Source organism: Hordeum vulgare, chromosome 5H (genome assembly GCF_904849725.1).
Source record: "Hordeum vulgare subsp. vulgare chromosome 5H, MorexV3_pseudomolecules_assembly, whole genome shotgun sequence".
Taxonomy (NCBI): Eukaryota; Viridiplantae; Streptophyta; class Magnoliopsida; order Poales; family Poaceae; genus Hordeum; species Hordeum vulgare.
The window spans coordinates 53,627,514-53,635,017 of NC_058522.1; positions in this window are offsets into that span (position 1 = coordinate 53,627,514).

Consider the following 7,504-nt stretch of genomic DNA (forward strand, 5'->3'; position numbering starts at 1 on the left):
ACGGCACATGCTACTTTCGTGTTTCACGAGCCAAGTTAGGCTGTTGGGTCAGAATTTCACGGGACACGTACACGGGACCGGCGGGACAATGCTGCACGACATCCCGTCAAGCTGACCGTGTGCGAAACGATACGTACTTTCTGCAACCCGAACGGCCGTTGGGCCATCGGATCAGAATTTGGCACGAGTTGTACACGGGACCGATGGGACAACGCGGCACGAGATCACATCGACCTGACCGTGTGGGGCAACTATATTCCGAAACGCAACGTACCAGCACACACGGGTCCAAAGCTGCTCATGCGTTTGTAGCCTACATCGGTCAAGCCAACCGATCATCCGCCCGTGCAATGCACGGGAGGTTTACTCGAAGGAGGCGTCCAGAGAGACCACATCACGCGTGTGTCACCCCCGCAACGATAAAGTTTTTGGGGCAACTATATTCCAAAAGGCAATGTTGTTGCTACTTTGTCTAGTCGGTCTCATGCACGGGACATGCTACTTTCACTAGTGGGGACAGGGCCTATAGCCCCGGCCCGTAAGGGGCTTTAGTCCCGGTTCACCAACCGGGACTAAAGGGGCGGGACTAATTGCCTAACCTTTAGACCCGGCCCTGTTACAAGCCGGGACTAAAGGTTCTCCACGTGGGCGCCTCGTAGCGCCCCACGGGCAGGACCTTTAGTCCCGGTTCGTTACACGGGCCGGGACTAAAGATTTTCAGATTTTGCTGGTTTTTGGGTTTTTTTTGGAACGAAATTATTTTTGGGTTTTAGGGTTTTAGGGTTTAGGTGTTCGGGATATTAACGTGATGCCTCGTTTGGTTTTCGGGAATTAGTTTTCATATAATTTAAATAGGAATAATTATGCGTATATATATATATATAAGATTAACTTATCTTACAAGCGAGCATATATATACAATTATATGCAGATCTGAATTATCTGGACTAGAGCCCGTCTATTCGATTACATGGACGAACATCAGTAATGGCCCCTAGCTACACTAAATCGTCCGTTGTCATCTACAGCTTCCGTCCTCAGAAATCCCGCAAGCTCCTCTGCAACAGCAATAGCGCGTTGCTCTGGTAGGACCTTCGTCCTCATGGCCGTGTGCTGTATAAGAAGAGGAGATGAATATGAATATCAATCATGATAATAAAGAATGGCAGGTAAAAATAGAGGTGTGAATGTTCATTTCTTACGTCGAATCTGTGATCCTTGAGCTCAAAGGTAAACGTGCGAATGGTCTCGCAAACATAGTATCCGCATAGATGCGTTCCCCGTGGCTGCTGGTCGCACTTTACGAGAATAGAATATATATAATCAAAATAATAATCTAGCATCATAAATGTATTGAAAATTAATAGAAGTATATCATACTACTACTTACCTGAGCCTCTCTAAAGGTCAGCTTCTCAGGAAAGTTACCGGGAGTCACGCACTTGAACCGCTTCCAAACCCTGCCCGACAAGGATAATGATTTGCTAAGTTTTTCATTAATTGATATATCAGAAAATCATCAAAAGAGACCGATAGAGCGCAAGAATGATTAAAATTACCCTTGGAGCATGTCCTGCAGGCTTTGGAACTGTTCCAAGGGTCTCGATAATGGGTCGAAGGCATCAATTCTTCCCTTATCAATTTGAATGTCCAACTGAATCCAATGGAAGCTGCACATGTGTATGTATATATATATATATATATGTGTGTGTGTGTGTGTGTGTCAGTAACTTATCAATTACACTTATAAGTGAATGAACACAACAGAGTATAGACCCTCACTTGAAGTTGTATGGAAACAGTATGTGGTCATAGAAATTTTGATCTGTTGGAAACCTTAGAAGGTTTTCCTCCGTCTCCTTGGTATAGTTAGTTAGCGTCGCTATATGTATTTTATCTGGGTCAATAAACCCAATATTTATGATGCTCTTACTTTTACAATCCAGAATCTTCATTCTCCATAATAGAGTACAAGTTATATATAGACAGTGAATTGAAATAACTAAACAAGTTATATGTAGACAATGAATTGAAAAACATACACACAATAGCAACTCATAACCGATTTGTCGAGGCCGTCGCCATTGTACATCTGGAAGAGTTCATCAAAGTCAATATGGATTTCTTCGGGGCGGCCGTAGTACTCCCGTGGCACACTCAGCACGATCATTGTTCTCCCCTTCTTTGATTCACTTAAGTACCATGTATGCAAGTAACGCATATTTGTTGGGAGATCATCTTTGCTGACCAAAGGCTCACCCATGACAAACTTTGGCTTAGGGGCTACCACAGCCTTGGGTATCTTGTCGTCTTGGGAAGACAACAATTCTTCAACCGAGATACCCCATTGAGCCGCCAACTCCTTTGCTCTTTCTAAAGCTAGCCCCTGCGCCGGAGGGGGGACATTCTCGGTTAACACCTTGAGGGGTGGGATCGACTGTTTGGCCTGTTGTCCAAGCTGAGGAACGTCTGATTTTTTCTTGCTTGTAGTTGAACTGCTCTTTTTCACTTCCTTCTGCAATGTGCGTGTATAGTCATCAGGCTTATGGTGTAAGTCATAAGGTCTGATAGGAAGATTAGCAGACGTACCTTTGGGAGGGGCGACCGTTTGCGCTTTGGGGTGCTCTGTGGCTTAGGAATCGTCGGCGGAGCGTTCTTGGTGGCACGCTCCCGCTTAGTATCCGGAGCGGGCGGCAGCGGAGACGGACGACCAAAGTCCGGCGGCGGTGATCGAGAGCTTCTCTTTTTCACTTCATTCTGCAATGTGCGTGTATAGTCATCAGGCTTATGGTATAAGTCATACTGTGGTGGAAGAGTCGTGAAGTATTTTGCAAATGCTATTTGCTTCTAGGTGTATTCCGGGTGGAGCTCGGGTTCCTTCTTTTTCATCTGCGCATCATGATGTTCCTTTGCTATCCTGGCGTTTTCCTCGGGGGTACGATCATAAGGTCCGATAGGAAGATTAGCATGACGTACCTTTGGGAGGGGCGACCGTTTGCGCTTTGGGGTGCTCTGTGGCTTAGGAATCGTCGGCGGAGCGTTCTTGGTGGCACGTTCCCGCTTTGTATCCATTGCAGGCTCAGGCTTTGTATCCAGAGCGGGCGGCGGCGTTGCGATCTTGGTGCCACGCTCCCGCTTTGTATCCGTGGCAGGCTCAGGCTTTGTATCCGGAGCGGGCGGTGGTGGAGCGTTCTTGGTGGCACGCTCCCGGTTTGTATCCGTGACAGGCTCAGGCTTTGTATCCGGAGCGGGCGGCGGCGTTGCTTCTTGGTGGCACACTCCCGCTTTGTATCCGTGGCAGGCTCAGGCTTTGTATCCGGAGCGGGCGGCGGCGGAGCGTTCTTGGTGGCACGCTCCCGCTTTGTATCCGTGGCAGGCTCAGGGTTTGTATCCAGAGCAACTGGTTGAACTTGTCATTCTCCTCATCCTGCTGCCGCTTCTTTGCTCTCTCTCGGCTTTTGTAATTGTCTTGGTCTCTGGCAAACCCAAGCCACCACGAGTAAGATGGACCGAAGCCTCGCGTTCGTCCTCCATGTTCGTCATTGCCGAGGACCAGTGTTAGCAAATCTTTATCTCTATCTGCAGTGAACTTTCTTTGTCCCTCCTTAATTTCTTTCACTATCCTTTTCCAATTCTCCCTGGGTATCCTAAGATTGTCATTGCAGATGAGGTCCCCTGTTTTTTCGTCGTACGACCCACCATGCGCAAGGAACCAATTTCTTGCTCTCAATTCCCACTCATCACGGAGTGGTTCAGGTACGATGCCTCTATCTATCAGATCTTGCTATTTCTTTTCCAACTTTGGGATGTCAGTCTCATAGCCCCCTGGCCCCAGCTTGTGGTGATATTTCTTCTTGTCGGCATTTATCTTGTTCTTTTCTGATAATGCCTGGGCATCTTATGACTCCTTGTACTCTTGAAATTCCTTCCAATGATTCGCCTGCTTGGTTAGATACTCCTCGAATACTGGCACTTTCTTTGTCTTCAGATAGTTTTTCCATAGCTTCTTCTTCCAGCTACGGAACAGTTCGACCATCTTCTTTAGAGTCCACTGCTTGACTTTGGCCCTCAGTTTGTCTGCGGCGTCTTCATTTTCACATTCTGGCAGGTTGAAATGTGACATGAGATCATTCTCACATTCTTGAATGTGTCAGCAGCATTCTTAGGAAGCTTGGGTTCACCCGTAGGCATTATCACCTCAAAGGTGTAATGCGTCCGTGCATCAAACTTTCTAGTCGGGCCTCGTTTCGTAGATTTGCTCGATGTGGAGGCCTAAGAGGGAGACACTACAGGAATCACCTTCTTTGCCGTCTGCCATCACAGACGGCAAAGAAAAATACACGGACGGCAAAGACAGTACCACAGACGGCAAAGATTGTCACGGCCGGCAAATTTTCTGCGTCAGCCTACGACGGCATAGGACCTTCTTTGCGTCTGCCCCCATAAAGCGGACGGCAAAGCTCTTTGCCGTCAGCTTTCCTAAGGAGCAGTCGGCAAAGAGTTTGGGACGGCAGCCGAGAGGCGTTGTCTCCGTTAGGGGTTAACGGAGCCGTTGCCGTCTGCCTCCTCGTATCTTTGCCGTCTGCCTCCTCGGCAATCTTTGCCGTCTGCCTCCTCGGCAATCTTTGCCGTCTGCCGTGTCCTCCCCTCTCTCCACTTTTGTCTTCTGCCCCCTCCTCTGTTCACTCTTCTTTGCCGTCTGCCCACCCAACAGGCAGACGGCAAAGAGACTATATGGCCAGCTGCTACTGCCCAGGTTGCACAGCTGGGCGCCACGTGGCACCTTTGCCGTCTACTGGCAGACGGCAAAGGCCTTTGCCATCAGCTGGCAAACGGCAAAGATCCTATATTGTCCCATTTTTATTTATTTTTTCTATTTCACATCACATATACATATAATTCAGAGCACATATATCATAAGTAGATCACAACACATATATGATATACATATAAAGCTCATCAATGCCATTTGTTCATCAACGTACATCCCATATATCAAAAGAACCAACACATACGAAGTTTCATCCATATATACATACATATAGTTGCACATATATTGTTCATCAACACATACAAAGAACCAACACATTGTTCATCAACTCAAATAAAAACGGAAACTAAAGCACTCCAACGCCAGCTTCCATGCATGTAGTACATCCAATCTGCAAAATGGGAATAAGAAAGTAAGTAGAAGAAGAACAACAACATATATATGACAAATAAGCTAAATTGAAGAAGAAAGAGAAGAAGCAATAAGAGAACAAGGAGAAGAAAAACAAGAAGGAGGAGGAGGAGGAGGGGAAGGGGAAGGGGAAGGAGAAGGAGGAGGAGAAGAAGAAAAAAGAAGAGAAGAAGAAGGAGAAGAAGGAGGAGAAGAAGGAGAGAAGAAGAAGGAGAAGAAGGAGGGCTCCTTCTCCTTCTCCTTCTTCTTCTCCTCCTTCTCCTTCTTCTTCTCTTCTTCTCCTCCTCCTTCTTCTTCTCCTCCTCCTCCTTATTCTTCTCCTTCTCCTTCTATTCTTCTTCTCTTCTTCTTCTTTTTCTTCCTTCTCCTTCTTTTTGAGCTAAATATTCCAATTATGTCATTTTAGAGGAAAACAAGCTAAGTATATAATATTCATGAGCTAACCAAGGTTCTTATGCCATTTTGAGCTTATTATGGTATTTTGGAGCTAAATGGGCTAATTATTTCATTGTTGGGTTAATTAAAGCAAGGATAATATGAAAGAGGAGAAGAAAGAGGAGGAGGAGGAGAAGAAGAAGAAATCAAGAAGAAGGAGGAGGAGGAGGAGAAGGAGGAGGAGGAGAAGGATAGAAGGTCCTTGGCCTTCTCCTCCTCCTCCTCCTCCTCCTCCTCCTTCTTCTTCTCTTCTTCTTCATCTCTTCTTCTTCTTTCTTTTCATTTTGCCTATTTCTTCTCCTCTTCTCCTCTTGTTGGTGCTAAATTACCGAATTATGTTTTTTGGAGCTAAATGGGCTAATTATGTCATTTTAGAGGAAAACAAGCTAAGTATATAATATTCATGAGCTAACCAAGGTACTTATGCCATTTTGAGCTTATTATGGTATTTTGGAGCTAAATGGGCTAATTATGTCATTGTTGGGTTAATTAAAGCAAGGATAATATGAAAGAGGAGAAGAAAGAGGAGGAGGAGGAGAAGAAGAAGAAATCAAGAAGAAGGAGGAGGAGGAGGAGAAGGAGGAGGAGGAGAAGGATAGAAGGTCCTTGGCCTTCTCCTCCTCCTCCTCCTTCTTCTTCTCTTCTTCTTCTTCTCTTCTTCTTCTTTCTTTTCATTTTGCCTATTTCTTCTCCTCTTCTCCTCTTGTTGGAGCTAAATTACCTAATTATGTCTTTTTTGAGCTAAATGGGCTAATTATGTCATTTTAGAGAAAAACAAGCTAAGTATATAAATATTCATGAGCTAACCAAGGTTCTTATGCCATTTTGAGCTTATTATGGTATTTTGGAGCTAAATGGGCTAATTATGTCATTGTTGGGTTACTTAAAGAAAGGATAATATGAAAGAGGAGAAGAAACAGGAGTAGGAGGAGAAGAAGAAGAAATCAAGAAGAAGGAGCAGGAGGAGGAGAAGGAGGAGGAGGAGAAGGATAGAAGGTCCTTGTCCTTCTCCTCCTCCTCCTCCTCCTCTTTCTTCTCTTCTTTTTCATCTCTTCTTCTTCTTTATTTTCATTTTGCCTATTTATTCTCCTCTTCTCCTCTTGTTGGAGCTAAATTACCTAATTATGTCTTTTTTGAGCTAAATGGGCTAATTATGTCATTTTAGAGAAAAACAAGCTAAGTATATAAATATTCATGAGCTAACCAAGGTTCTTATGCCATTTTGAGCTTATTATGGTATTTTGGAGCTAAATGGGCTAATTATGTCATTGTTGGGTTAATTAAAGCAAGGATAATATGAAAGAGGAGAAGAAACAGGAGTAGGAGGAGAAGAAGAAGAAATCGAGAAAAAGGAGCAGGAGGAGGAGAAGGAGGAGGAGGAGAAGGATAGAAGGTCCTTGGCCTTCTCCTCCTCCTCCTCCTCCTCCTCCTCCTCCTCCTTCTTCTCTTCTTCTTCATCTCTTCTTCTTCTTTCTTTTCATTTTGCCTATTTCTTCTCCTCTTCTCCTCTTGTTGGAGCTAAATTACCTAATTATGTCTTTTTTCAGCTAAATGGGCTAATTATGCCATTTTAGAGAAAAACAAGCTAAGTATATAAATATTCATGAGCTAACCAAGGTTCTTATGCCATTTTGAGCTTATTATGGTATTTTGGAGCTAAATGGGCTAATTATGTCATTGTTGGGTTAATTAAAGCAAGGATAATATGAAAGAGGAGAAGAAAGAGGAGGAGGAGGAGAAGAAGAAGAAATCAAGAAGAAGGAGGAGGAGGAGGAGAAGGATAGAAGGTCCTTGGCCTTCTCCTCCTCCTCCTCCTCCTCCTCCTCCTTCTTCTCTTCTTCTTCATCTCTTCTTCTTCTTTCTTTTCATTTTGCCTATTTCTTCCCC